At 43.5% G+C, this 15,598-nt stretch overlaps 1 protein-coding gene across 2 annotated transcripts in view; it reads left to right on the forward strand.

The window, feature by feature from the left end:
- The first annotated feature begins 6,509 nt into the window (after window positions 1-6,509).
- TBATA (thymus, brain and testes associated) overlaps window positions 6,510-15,598 on the forward strand; it is a 96,831-nt gene continuing 87,742 nt past the window's right edge. Inside the window, exons 1-2 of one of the 2 annotated variants that reach the window (XM_073681445.1) lie at window positions 6,510-6,692; window positions 11,190-11,254. The gene's annotated coding sequence lies outside the window, so the exon portion shown is untranslated. The remainder of the gene's footprint in view (window positions 6,693-11,189; window positions 11,255-15,598) is intronic. The other variant, XM_073681446.1, reaches the window with a different exon arrangement.

Consider the following 15,598-nt stretch of genomic DNA (forward strand, 5'->3'; position numbering starts at 1 on the left):
CCCCTCCCGTTGGGGGTTATACTATCAGAGCTGCACAAACACCACCAGCCTCAGCGGACCCTGCTGCAGCGGCGGCCGTATTGACCGCAAATCAACGGGTGGCGTAGTCGACATAAAAGAACATCCAGTAACATCTGTAGGACTGCCACACACTGAGCTTGACACCCTGGGCACGGACCGGGTCACCGCCACTCGGAGACTACAACCCCCATCTGATCCGGCTCCGGGTATCCCCCAAACAACACTGGCCCAGGGGGCGCGTCAATTGTCAGTCCAGCATGTCTAATTTTAGACTTCAGATCCTTTTATTCTCCCTGAGCTATGCCACCACCAGAAACTTCTAGCAGCGGTGTAAGTACGGTAGTTTGACATATTGCCCACGTTCCTCTTTGACGAACAAGCGTATTATTATGTTGTGTAATGTGAATTGTGACTTGCGTTAATGATATTATTGTGGTGTGCTGCCTGATAGTAGGGAAAGTTAGAGTTAATGGTTGGGACCAGCCCAGAGTGGGATGGGCTAAGGTAAAGTGATAGAGACAGTTTCCTCTCAGAGCATAGCAAGGGCCCAGTGTGCGTAGAAAGTAGACCTAAGGTCTGATCAGTGAGCAGTTCCGCATGACTTGGGTGTCCCTAACGTGAGAGAAGACTGAGATAAAGATAGCGAGACCCTAGTGGAAAAAAGAGGAGAAGTGACTGAAGGTACAGAGTGATCGATCAAAGACAGCTCTTGGGAGAGGACACCAAGCAGTACGGCACAGAGTTTACAACTCTGATTGGTAACTGGCCAAAACAGGACAGAGTACGCGAGACAAATAGAGTACCCTAGGAGGGAGTTCCAGAGAATCAGTGACAAAGAAGGTAAGTACTGGCCATACCAGCAATATAGTTCCCTAGAAGGGAAAGAATATGCAGAACCAATTGAGAATAGGACTCTTCCTAGCTGGACAGTAGTACTGAGCTGGGTTGTGGTGAAGTAGAGAGAACGGCGAAGATAGAGAAAAAGCCAGTAAAGAGGAAGGAATTTAAACTGTATGTGGAAAATGCTTCGCATTCTTAAGGAAACATTAATCAAGTTGTGTACTCACTATCTACTGTATATAATCCCTACCAAGTTATCGTTTAGTAAAAAGTTTATTTTTGACTGGTGGTCTCACTCATTAAATTGTCAAGCATCTGGTCCTGGCCAACCCAAGTCATCGGTAACATGCGGCCAGGGCGTAGCACCCCCCATAGCACAAGTCCATACCTCCCAGCCAGAACCCCCAACTTCATGTAACATGCCGTGGCGCAAGAGACAAGTACCTCTTCCACGGCAACCGACCCATGTCACGTTACACTTGGGATAGTCAACAGGATCATGTCTTGCAGCCAGAATAGGAAAATGATGCGGGGAAGACTTGAGTTATGTGGTGGATGGCACCATTATGTTACCTAAAATGGCGCCAAGCACAAACTTTGTAATGGCGATTAGTAGCACAGAACAATGAAAAGGCCCCACTCATCATAGGTGTAGAAGAAACAGAAGGATGCGTGGAGTTGTCCAGCCTTCCAGAGGTTACGCCTACCGGAGGAAGTATTGGAGCTGGAAGTGTCAGCCTACAGTGGCTGCTGCAGTAAACGAAGTGGAAGGAAAAGGCCAGTCTAGTGAAGCGTGACTTAAGAAAATTAGCGGAGGAGATACAGAACCAGGATGGTGAGCCAAAGAGAACCCCACCCAGCAAAAGGCAGAGTCGTGACGAAGGATGTCGAGCAGCGAGATGGCGCTATTTGTTGGTTAAAAAGTCCAGGAGAATACAGTGCAATACGGTGTTGAAGACAAGAGGGATGATGGCAGAGTGGGAATTTTTTTTGGTGAAGGGAGGCCTGGCACATAGCAAACAGCCTGCGGAGAGGACCGGGCGAGGAGGAGGTGGTGAGGCCGGGCGGCCTGGTGGAAAAGGTGACCGGCGCTTCTGAGGAAGTGTCAAAGACCGGATGTGAGCTGGAGGTTGAGCCCCTGATCATGGCCTGGTTCATGGCCCGTGGAAGGGCCAAGCGTCTTGAAACCTTACAGCCCCAGACGCCGGTGGGTACCCCACCACTGAACACACACCCCCTACTACCAAGGCGCAGTGGATCGTGGACGTGATCTGGGACAAAAAAAGAAAGGAACTGGTACAGGCACAGCTGGACATCCCTAGAGGTGAGGACTTGGCTCAACATATGACAAAGGAGATGGTCCTGTGTTTTGATCGTGATCAAGGGTACGGCTTTCTAGAAGAGCACACCAAACACATGGTGTATGTGAACACTCGTTCTGTCCGATGCGGTCCCCTTCCCTCCCACGCTCAAAGTTTTTGTTGGTAGGTAAGTGGGTGCAATTCCTAAAAAAAATAGTCCCAGAGGGTGGCTTGCGGTGGCCATCTCCAGGGTGATGAAGAAGTCTGAGACCCAGAGACAGTCCGAGTGGAGGTGCCATCCTGAGGGTCTGCTTCGCATTTTCAAAATGCTCTGTATTGAGAAAGAAACGTTCATCAAGTTGTGTACCCGCTATCTACTGTATATAATCCCTACCTATCAAGTTATCATTTAGTAAAAAGTTTATTTTTAACAGTTGGTCTTCCTCATTGCACTGTCAGGCATCTTGTCCTGGCCAACCCAAGTCATCATTAACATGTGGCCAGCAAGGGCTTAGCGCCCCATAGCACACCACACCAAGTCCACTCACCCAGCCAAGACCCCCACCTTCATGTAACATGCCGAGGCGCAAGAGACGAGTGTCTTGCCCATGGCTACCGCCCTATGCCACGTTACTGTGGCTCTATCATAACACAGGATTGCTTAACACAGGAGATGGCTGCTGGCCGAACGATCAGCCAAGCCATCGTTCTACTAATAGCTATTTAAGGTGTATGGGTGGGAGTGGGTGGCTTAAGATGTATTTTAGCTTTTTCTAGGAGTGAATAATGAGTTCAGGAGGTGCAAGGAGCATATTTATCTGAAAAGATATATGAGAAAGTTTCTTATATTAGCTTGTACTATTGATTTATGCAACGTTTGTTGAAATAGCCGTGACCATTTACTTTCTTTTTCTTTATATACCATACATTGTCTAAGCAAAATGTCATGTTGCATCTGAACAATTCAGCAAACTATGAAGCAGTCAGCGTGTGGTATACCTCCTACAGACAGATTGTTCTCTGTATTGATATTGGTTGATCAGCCATTCAAATAAAAGAAACAAACCTCTGCAAATATTGGAGCACAAACACATTACAGACATTTCTGGAGCTGACATGCCATTAGAAAGCTGAAAAGCTGAATAAACATGCAGCTGCTGTTCAGGTCAAGGGTGTCTACCCAAGTCCAGATACTACACACCTAAACGTCCGTGTTACACAAATGTGTTGTATCTAATTGTACAACATGTACCCATTATATTCTGTGATATCTGTGTTTTTTTCACAGACCATTTGTAAATGCAAAACTCACGGAGATATGTCCGTTTTTTTCGGTATATGGATGAAAAGGGCCAATACAAGTCTTTGGGTCTGTGAAAAACTCGTAGACCACACAGAAGACATCCGTGTTCTGTCTGTATATAACATTGCAAAGAATAGGAGAATTTATCAATCCGTGAAAAATACTGATGACACACTGATGGTAAAAACGCACACACTGATGAGCCACTGATCCAAAACACTGATGACACCGGTACCATATTTTAACATACGCGTTTAGGCACGGACGTATGAATGAGGTCTTATAAAGGGCGAATGGGCACATAAATGCTGTGACATTCGATCAAAGTGATTTACATCTGATTATATACTTACAGAGATTGTTGCCGTTCAGAAAACTTTTGTCCAAAGGCTCTATTAGCATTAAAAAAGAAAAAAATACTTTAATTAACCACCCCGGGTCCAGTGCTGTGTCCCCACCTCTGCCGCGGTCTGTGTTGTTTGGCTGCCGTGGTGATGTGAACAGCAATGCAGGCAATCACTGAGCTCAGCAGCTTGTTCCATCTACTTTGGCAGAGCCAATGAGCTCAGTGATTGGCTGCAGTGCTGTCAACATGCCATCACTGCTGCTGCCAGACAATAGAGTCCTAAGCAGTAGTAGGTGTACAGCCCTGGACTTGGGGAGTGTGATTAATTTGCTGCTTGCATTTTTAATGCTAATAGAGTCTGTACTCTGAAAGAGTAAAGCCCCTTTCAATAGACCCTCAGGGTGTATGGCGACTGTGATAAAGTAGTTGACCACTTTGGACAATCTCTTTTGATCATTAAAAACACTTATAAATTCAGCCAATTGTTCAAGAGTATGGAGGAATCAAAAGAGATAGCTGACAGCCGACAGCTCTCGAATGTCTTTGGCCAGCTTTAGTCTGCTGGGAGCCAGTCATTAGCTGTAGTTTGGGGAGGAGGGGTATCTAGTAGGAACCATTCAATATCCCTGCAGGAAAAATAAGCATTACACAGAGCTGATTGTAATCAACAGGATGTCCATGTAATGTGTGGGCATTCCAGGTCCTTCAGAGTGAGATGGAAGATGAGGCGGGTCTTAAAAGATGAACGATGAGGTTCTCTACCAACTTCAATTGTCTTGAATGTAACATATTTGATAATGGGATTTCAAAACAAGGCATTATGTTTACAGGGAACCTGACAGCTGGATCACCACTCATAAACTAATTATATGGCTGCATTTGTCTTTTACAGCTGATTACAGACATCCCCATTGTATGTGGAAAGTTTACACTATATAGTGATCCACTTTCAAACTTCTTTTGCAGCATGCCCAACTTACTTTGATCAGTCGGAAAGTTGACCAGTCCTGCCCCGTCCGCAGCACTTCACAATTTTAGAGAGAAGTTGTACAGACAATAAAGAGATTACAGAATAAACATAACTCAGATATCAAAAGGAGTGAGGGCCTTGCTCGCAAGCTTACAATCTATGAAGCTGCGCTTGCCCAAATTTGCATCATTCAAAGATGCAAAGTAGTAGGAGGAGAGGATGAGGCCAGACCTGAGTGGGCATGCTATTAGCTGACAGGGCAGGACTGGTCCACCCATAGTGCATGCCTTTTCGATTAGTTAAGGTGCTTTGGATATTCGGCAAAAGAAGTTTGAGAAGGTAAGTATCACTGTATACTGTAAACTTTTCCTACACAATAAAGTAACCTGTAATAAGCCATAAAAGGCAAATACAGCCATGTAATTAGATTATAGGTGTTTATACAACTGTGAGGTTCCCTTTAACTAAGGATCCATTTACATAGACCAACCGTTCGGCACGATACGGCTGCAGAGTACTAAACTTTTACCAATTGGCAGTGGTTTGAATAGCTGTTTGCACAGACAGAGCACAGTAAATGATGCATACTGAGCACTCTATGCTAGATCTCTCAGTGCACATAGGCTGCCATTTTTTTTTTCTTAGCTTCCTACGAGTCATTTTTATACAGGACGATGCACCGCGGAGAATGATGATCTGTTATGCTGCATAAAAGATCATTTCACCCGATGAATGAGCATTTTGCTAGTGCATTGGGTGATCAGCAGCCTGTTTACACCTCAAGATAATCGTGAAACGAGAATTTCTAACAACGTTTGTTCCCGATTATCTTGCTGGGTAAACGCCCCATAAATAACATTCATGGAATAGTCAAGGAAACACACAATGGTAATGTGATTACTTCAGATAAAGCTCACAACAGTCCAAGAACTGGAGCATCTGACTGGCAGACGATAAATGGTCAATCTCACAGTTTATTGTCCTCTGAACCTAAGATCACTTGTATCTTCTTATTTCACTGACAGACACATACAGTAGTATCAGGCTTGGACTGGCCACCAGGAGAACAGGACAATCCTCCGGTGGGCCCCCGTGCAAGAGTAGGCCACCACCCTCTTATATGAGCAGTACTTGGCACAATATACTTGAATCACTATGTACAGACAAAGGCGGCATCTTATTCATTTACCAATCTACCCAGTTCATTGTTATATACATTTACGATTGAGGATAATGTCATATTTGCATGTAGGTGAAAAGTGGGGCCCTGGAGTTGGTTAATACAATATATAATATTATAGATTTGGCTATGAGTTAATGGTCAGAATAATAATGCAATAATTGAATATATTGAAATCTGTTTCATTAATAAGTGACTATTCTTTATGTAATCATCATCAGTCAAACTCAAACAAGATGTGCATCTAATCACTTAAATTATGTTTGCCTTGGGTGAAACCTTGTGGGATGCTGGACAATTGAGATTTTTTAGTTGAGTTGGTAAATGATAAAAGCTGGACTGTCAGTGTTTGCTCAGAATACAAGTTCTACCACCTGATCTTCTTTTAGGCTCTTAGATGACAATACCAGATGGTTACTGCTTTGGTTAAAGTAGTGGACTATTAAACAATTAGAGGGTTAAAAAAAAGGAATTTTGCCAATGTCAAAACGCATGTCGCTGGCACTTAGTGGGGAGAAGGGGGTTGTCCTGCTGTTGTCAAGAAAATTGTAACCAAGCAACGAAGGCTCAATAAGACGGAGACATGAATGCAAACACAGCTCTATAGAGGTGACGGTGCGAGTCCGGCCAGGCCCTGCAGGAGAGGAGGCATCCACATGCTGCTGGGAGAAGGGACAGGGCTTCTCATATGTCACCTCAATGCTAATAGCTGCTTAGCCGGATATTTACAGGTAATTAGACATTTCATTCCTATACTTACAGCTAATCCGGGGTTACAAAACAAACTTTTTGCAACACTTTTGTAACAAATTATACCAAATTATGGGTGTAATAGATTTTTTTTTTTTAACTAACAAAGAATTTATCACTCTAATCTGACACTTCATAATGTATCCAGAAGTAAAGGTAAGATTCACAGCTGATATTTGGTATTATTGTATAGAGGGACCAGATTTACTAACTTACCTCTCTAAAATAGACATGGGCTGCATTCATACGGACCCGTGTCTGTATCTCATTCATGTAGAAAGGAACATTACCACCCAACATCACCCTCCCAAAATGAGCCCTCACCATCCTAACATTAACGTTCTCTCAGCGAAAAGGAGTTTCTAGCTTAAAATTAACAGACGTACCTAGAAGTGTTAATCGAAAGGCTTCCCCCATATTTCAAGGATAGGATGAGAAATTTATCAGAGGCCTCACATCTCCAGTTTGGGATACTCCATAGTGGGTGGATGTGTGGATAACTCTGATAAAAGTGTACCATTTCTGGATAGATGCATTATTTTTAATTTATTACTATATAGTTATCGAATTAGAGAAAATAACGCTATACATTGCTCCATACTGTACTCTACATACAGCAATGTATATTACCTTCCCCCTCTTTATTTCGGACAGCCATTGTCCTGGCCCTTATATTTTAATTGGTATATGGCCATTGTATTTGCACTTGCTTTCCTAAGTTATTTGCTTTAATGACAAAGTTGTTTTCTCAACCTCACGGCAGAAAATCCTGCACAAATAAGAATTACTCTTGGCAAACATAAGTTCCCGAAGATAGTATAAGCTTAAAACACATTACAGGAATTCATTTTTGTGTAAATTGACAACTGAGAAACAGTACGGAACTAAAGATATTTACCCGACTTGATACAAAGAGCTTTACAATAGCAATGTAAGGCAAAAAACATCAGTATTAAACTATAATCTGATATCAACTGGCAATATGTTTCCATTCATCACTTAATCATGAAAAAAATCTGGAATTGGAAATTAGCAAAATTGCTTTTACATGTTATTTTCAAAATTAGATTGTTATGCGCAATACTGAAATCACTAAGGATTCCAGAATGATGTCTGGTTGCAAAAATATTCAATAATTGACCCAAAATTATTACAGTTTTGATAAATTGTCAAATAAGTTTCAAGGTTTCTGATCTACTGACTCTTCGAGAAATGAGTAGATTACCAGACCTCTCCTGGCCATATAATACATTGTCAGCATGTAATACTGGTTTTCCATTGCAGAGGAATTGTATTGCTTTCTGCAACTTCAAGTTCATGAAATTAGCAGTTCGCCGAGGTTTCAAATGCCAGTAATCAGCTGATTGTCAAGACTACTTCAGCTAAAGACATGATTGTCTTGATGACTCAAGTTCAACCCTTTAAACTATGAAGGGCTGCTGAAGCCATGAATTAGGAGACCATTTCATTATCAATAGTGATGAGCGAGTATGTTCTGTTAACCCTTTCGCCGAGTATGCTCGGGCGAGCACCGACTATCTTCAGCGTACTCGGTGTTATGTTTGAATCACTCCCGTGTGCATGATTTGCAACTGTTTGACAGCTTTAATACATGTGAGGAATGTGTAAGAAATAGACATTTAACTGCTCGGTGCTCGGCCTGAGCATACTCAGAGAAAGGGTTAACAGAACATACTCGCTCATCACTAATTATCAACACTCCGTAGAATGAAAAACTATGGGTGCAAGAAACAAATTTTGCATTATAAAAGTTTCAACCCCGCTTGTAGCTTTCTATTACTTCACACATGAACTGAAAGGATCGTCAGATAGAGAAATACATTAAACATCCACTAACAGTGAATACTTAATAAACAACTGAATATACAGTCATGGCCAAAAGTATTGAGAATGAGACAAATAGTAATTTTTCCAAAGTTTACTGCTTCATTTTTTGTAATGGCAATTTGCATATACTCCTGAATGTCAAAGAGTGATCAGCTTAACAGCAATTACTGTACTTGCAAAGTCAATATTTGCCCAGAAAATGAACTTTAACCCCCAAAACACATTTCAACATCATTGCAGTCCTGCCTTAAAAGGAGCAGCTAACATCGTTTTAGTGATTGATCCATTAACACAGGTGTGGGTGTTGATGAGGACAGGGCTAGCGATCAATCAGTCATGATTAAGTAAGAATGACATCACTGGACACTTTAAAAGGAGGCTGGTTTTTGGTATCATTGTTTCTCTTCAGTTAACCATGGTTATCTCTAAAGAAGCACGTGCAGCCATCATTGCACTGCAGAAAAATGATCTAACAGGGAAGAGTATCGCAGCTACAAAGATTGCACCTCAGTCAACAATCTATCGCATCATCAAGAACTTCAAGGAGAGAGCTTCCATTGTTGTCAAAAAGGCTCCAGGGCGCCCAAGAAAGACCAGCAAGCGCCAGGACCGTATCTTAAAACTGTTTCAGCTGCGGGATCTGACTACCAGCAGTGCCGAGCTTGCTCAGGAATGGCAGCAGGCTGGTGTGAGTGCTTCTGCACGCACTGTGAGGCGGAGACTCTTTGAGCAAGGGCTGGTTTCAAGGAGGGCAGCAAAGAAGCCACTTCTCTCCAGAAAAAACATCAGGAACCGACTGATATTCTGCAAAAGGTACAGGGAGTGGACTGCTGAGGACTGGGGCAAAGTCAATTTCTCTGATGAATCCCCTTTTCGATTGTTTGGGACATCTGGAAAACAGCTTATTCGGAGAAGAAGAGGTGAGCGCTACCACCAGTCTTGTCTCATGCCAACTGTAAAGCATCCTGAAACCATTCATGTGTGGGGTTGCTTCTCAGCCAAGGGAATCGGCTCACTCACAGTCTTGCCTAAAAACACAGCCATGAATAAAGAATGGTACCAGAATGTCCTCCAAGAGCAACTTCTCACAACCGTCCAAGAGCAGTTTGGCGCCCAACAATGCCTTTTCCAACATGATGGAGCACCTTGCCATAAAGCAAAGGTGATAACTAAATGGCTCATGGAACAAAACATAGAGATTTTGGGTCCATGGCCTGGAAACTCCCCAGATCTTAATCCCATTGAGAACTTGTGGTCAATCATCAAGAGACGGGTGGACAAACAAAAACCAACAAATTCTGGCAAAATGCAAGCATTGATTATACAAGAATGGACTGCTATCAGTCAGGATTTGGTCCAAAAGTTGATTGAGAGCATGCCAGGGAGAATTACAGAGGTCTTGAAGGAGAAGGGGCAACACTGCAAATATTGACTTGCTGCATTAACACATTCTAACTGTCAATATAACTTATTGGTACTCATAATATGATTGCAATTATATTTCTGTATGTGATATAAACATCAGACAAACACTAATAAAAACCAGAGGCCAGCAGATCATGTGAAAATATAATTTTGGTGTCATTCTCAAAACTTTTGGCCATGACTGTATGTAACTATGTAGCAAAGCTGAGATTTCACTAGAGCAGAACTAAGTCCTGATCTGATGTGTTGTAGTATAATGATGCGTTATCAGTGGTTTTCCATACAGTGGGTCTTTTGCCCTCATACACATTAGACTAATGTTGGCCAAACCTGGCGATATTAATGGGTTGATCCGACTGATGGTCGGAGGAGATATCGATCGTGCATGTTCAATTTCGGACTGCCGATCACATTGTTCTCACGGAGAAAAGTCGTTCACCCGACAGCCATCTAATATGTATAAGGTAATATATTAAGGTAGACTAAAAAGAGAAAATGTGTTTGTTCAGCTCACCTCATCCGAATTTCCCTCCTCGTATGACTAGGAGCCATTCACATGGTTCGAAATGCGAAGGCGGTTACACTTTACTATTGCCAGGATGTTTTGTTTCTATTGTATCATTTTTAATGGATTCAATAAAATAATATTTTTTTTTATGAAAACGTAGAAGTTTGTGTGCTGTAATAACTGTTCTCTTTTAAGGTACACAACTTGTCTTAATGTAAATTTACCATACGGGGTGAGGTATTTTATACAATATGTATGTGTGCATAGTTCTATTTTTTCAGTTGATTTGGGAATGAGGGATCAAAGGGATTCTGGGAGTATTGGGGCTGGTTCAGTGTGCTGTTTTTAGATAATGGAGGGGATCCAAGGAATGTCCTCCATATGAATGGCTCATAGGTGCATTACCATGAAGTACAGGGAGACATATGGCATCAAGTTTTAAAGGCAGCCTGCCTAAAAAGAAAAAATATATCAGATAAGATATAGATATAAGACATCAGCCATACTGAGAAATAAATGACAGTGGAACATTGTGTAAAGAGAGGAACAGAAATGTGTTTCATTGTCCGTCCCGAATGCTCAGGGTCCTCGGAGCATTGTTATCCTCTGTGCCTCTGACATAATGGTGTTGTGCTCTCCAGGCATGGTTCTATGGTAACGTCATCCAAATTAAAAGGTATTGTTCTGTGTTTTACAGGAGTCAGAACAAGCAAGTCTCATTCAACTATATTCATAGGACATCTGCATAGCAACACATAACAGGTGAATCAGACTGTTTCACATCATATTATCTTAACTCCGGTAATTTACATAAAAAAGATTCTGCAATAAATCAATATTGAATGTGTACTTTATGATGCTTGATAATATATATATATATGCTACATTCTTATAGTGACGTTTAAACAGTTTCTTCACATCTTTGCATTTTGATAGCTATCCTTAGGGTGCGTTCGCACTGCATTTGCTGTGACTGTTAATTGACTGCTGATAGGCTACATGGAAGCTGTTTGGCAGTCATTTAATAGCCTTTTTTGACAGGCTAATTACACTTCCCATCTGCAAAAAACAATCCATAATAGATTCTTCTGTGCCCATAGACCACACATGTTAAACTCTGGCCCAAGGGCCAAATCTGGCCCGCAGGGTGATTATATTTGGCCCGCAACGCCGACACCAACCCCCCATTATACTGTATGGGAGACTATGCGGTGCATTTTATTCTGTACGGAGGACTATGTGGGACCATTATACTGTATGGCAAACTATGTGTGGTCCATTATGCTATATGGAGGACTGTGGGGCCCATTATACTGTATGGAGAACTGTGGGGCCCATTATTCTGTATGGAGGACTGTGGGACCCATTATTCTGTATGGAGAACTATGTGCGCCCATTATTCCATACAGATCACTATGTGGGGCCCATTATATGCTATGAAGGACTATGTGGGCCATCATACTGTATGGAGGACTATATTGGGCCCTTTATTCTGTACGGAGCACTATGTGGGGCCCATTATACTGTATGGAGGACTATGTGGGGCCATTATACTGTATGGAGGACTATGTGAGGCCTATTATTCTGTATAGAGGACTATATTGGGCCCTTTATTCTGTAAGGAGCACTATGTGGGGCCCATTATACTGTATGGAAGACTATGTGGGGCCATTAGGCTACATGGAGGACTATGTTGGACCCATTATTCTGTATGGAGGACTATGTGGGACCATTATACTGTATGGAGGACTATGTGGGGCTCATAATACTGTATGGAGGACAATGTGGGGCCCATTGTTCTGTATGGAGGACTATGTAGGACCCATTATACTGTGTGGAGGACTGTTAATAGACATCAAGGTTGGCCTGGAACTCTGTCCAAGTTTTTTATTTTGGCCTTCTCTGTATTTCAGTTTAACATCCCTGCCATAGACAGTAATTGTTCTAGGCAGCACATCATTCTGTGTAAATGGGACATGTGCAGCCAAGAACTACGATATTTAAAGCAAAGTTAAGAGCATTTCACCCCATGACTGAGCATTATGCTTGTTCGCCAAGTGGTTTGCAGCCTGTTTGATCTGGCCAATTATTGCAAAACTTGTGCTCTTAGAAACACTCCTTCATAATAATCGGCAAATGTAAATGCACTCTTAAGATGATTCACCAGGGTTTGATCAATGGGATCTATTCTTTGTGACCCCCAGCTATCAACACAATATAAGGAGCATATTCAGTAAATAATGAAGGCGATACAGTTATCACAGGACTATCATCCCTTCATTGTAGTGACTGTTGGCTGTTAGTGATGAGCGAGCATGCTCGTTACTGCTCGGTGCTCGCCTGAGCATCTCACTGCTCGAGATGCTCGGCGCTCGCTGAGTATTTCCGTTGTTGCTCGGCGGGAGCTCGGGTCCCCTCCCTGCATGTTTGGCGCTCTTTAGAGCACCAATCAACATGCAGGGATTGTCTGCCACACACTGTAATGCCATGTTGATTGTGGCATTACAGTGATTGGCTGGCCGCACAGCATCATCAGGACTATATCAGACCTGGCACCGCCATTCTCGTCAAAGTCACTCTGGAATCAGACAGTGTAGGGAGAGGTGCTGCTGAGCTATGGAGAGATTTGGTTGTTTATTAGTTAGTGTAGGTATTCAACAACATTCTCTACATATCCATCTCAACTAACAGTCCTTCTGAGGACTAATCCAGCTGCAGAGACATCAGTGCTAGGCAGGCAGGCAGGGTATATAGCAGACTGCAGTGCATATAGCAACAGGGTCCATTCCAGTTCTGTCTGCTGGTACTTTTACAGATATTTGTAGAAATAGTCACAGGTATCAGGGGCCAGGAATATTTTTTTTTTAATCTTAATCCTGATTATTTGCTTAAAAAGCAATCCACAGAACACCGTTTTTCTGCGCCATTTGCTTGTTGGCACTGCAGAATAGAGCCAGGTCCTTTCCATATTACAGCGCTAAAAATCCAGCTATTTAAAATTGTGGTTTGTCCGTCACACGGATCACATATAATTGCGCTGAAAATATTGCCACTTCTGGCCTCCATTAAAATTTTGTTGCAGTGTGTCAGTGAACTTATTGACACAAGGTCGGCGCTGTTAAAAATAGTTACCTACAGGCCAGCTATTTAAAACTTTGGTTTGTCTGTCACATGGATCACATATAATTGCGCTGAAAATTCTGCCATTTCTGGCCTCCATTAAAATTTTGTTTCAGTGTGTGAGCGAAGCTTTTGACACCAGTTTGCTGTTAAAAATAGATACCTGCAAGCTAGCTATTTAAAACTGTGGTTTGTCTGTCACACGGATCACATATAAGTTCGCTCCAAATTCAGCCATTTGTAGTGAGCGTGGAAGATATTGTCCTCTATTTAAAATGGGCATGGCAAGTGGCAAGGGATGGGGAACTGGACGTGATGGTGATGGTGCATGCAGAGCTGAAATTGTGCACAGCAAACACCCACATCTTCTCGCTCGACCTTCCTGTCCCAATTAATAGGGGACCGCAGAACACCACTATTGAACACAGAGCAGTATGAAAAGGTTATTGGTTGGATAGAAAATAATGCTTCCAGCCACCACAATCACAACCACCCTGTCTTCCACACAGTCAAGTCTCAGTAGCCGTGAGTCTGGACCGCATATTCCTCACCCTGATCCTCCTTCCTCCCACAATGCCGAGTGCCCAGAAACAACTGATCCCACATTTGGACTCTCCAAAGAGCTGTTCACTTTTCCATTTATAGATTCGGACCTCTCGCCTGGTCCACTTGAAGAGGGGCAAGAGGAGATCGCATGTAGCGATGCCCAAATATTTGAGAAGCCACGGTCATACGAAGGCGACAGGAGGAAAGTGTCACAAGAGGTGGACGATGATGAGACACAATTGCCAGAAAGTCAGGAGGAGGACTAGGGTGCAGAAGTGGAAGATGAGGTGATGGATGACATAGTAACTGACTCAACCTGGCAGGAGGACATGCAGAGTGAGGACAGCAGCACACAGGGGGAGGGAGGCAGAGCACCCCAACAGGCAGGAAGAAGCAGTGTGGTGGTCGCAGACAGAAGGCAGGCAACTGTTCCCCGTAACACCAACGCGAAGGAAGTTGCCAGTATAACTGTTAGGTCTTCCCGAGTCTGGTTGTTTTTTAAAGACTCTGCCGATAACCCCAAAAAGGCCATTTGCACCACCTGCCAGGCCAGCATCAGCAGGGGTAGAAAAACTAGCAGCCTGACCACCACCAGCATGATCAGGCACATGGCTGCAAAGCACCCAACTTTGTGGGCCAAACCCCAGGGTCCAGGAACAGTGTCTGAAGGTGACACCACTGCTTCTTCCGCTGTTGTGCGTGCAAGCCAATCCCCTGTCCATAGTGCATGCGAAGATGCCTCCTGCCTTGTGCCTGTCATTGCACACTCTCAACTAGCACCATCAGCAAGCATGTCCTTGTCCCAGAGCAGTGTTCAGTTGTCCATACCCCAGTCCTTGGAACACAAGTGCAAATACGCAGCCAACGCCCCACAAGCCACGCTACTAAGTTCCCACATTTTGCTATTGCTTGCGCTCGAAATGTTGCCTTTTAGGCTCGTAGAGATGGAAGCTTTCTGCAACCTGATGGCGGCGGCCATCCCTCGGTACTCGGTCCCCACTATTTCTCCCGGTGTGCCGTCCCGGCATTACACAAGCACATGTCCCACAACATTAGCGGTGCCCTCAACAATGCAGTTACTGGGAAAGTCCACCTAACCACGGACATGTGGACAAGTGCTTGTGGGCAGGAACGGTACATCTCGCTGACGGCACACTGCGTTAACATAGTGGAAGCAAGGACCCAGTCGGACCTTGGGATGGAACACGTCCTCCCGACGCCGAGGATTGCGGGCCCTAGGTCAATTAGGGTTGCCCCCACAGTCTACAGCTCATGCACCTCATCCTCATCGGCCTCCTTCTCCTCTTCAGCCGAAATGATCACATCAGTCACAAGCTGGAAGCACTGAAGCACTGCCTCAGCCAAGTGGCAACAGGCTGTGCTGAAGCTAATATGCTTAGATGACAAACTGCACAATGCTGAATAGTTGTGGACAGCTCA

This window comes from Phyllobates terribilis, unplaced genomic scaffold (assembly GCF_046119375.1).
Source record: "Phyllobates terribilis strain yellow unplaced genomic scaffold, ASM4611937v1 Scaffold_5__5_contigs__length_657084704, whole genome shotgun sequence".
Classification (NCBI taxonomy): domain Eukaryota; kingdom Metazoa; phylum Chordata; class Amphibia; order Anura; family Dendrobatidae; genus Phyllobates; species Phyllobates terribilis.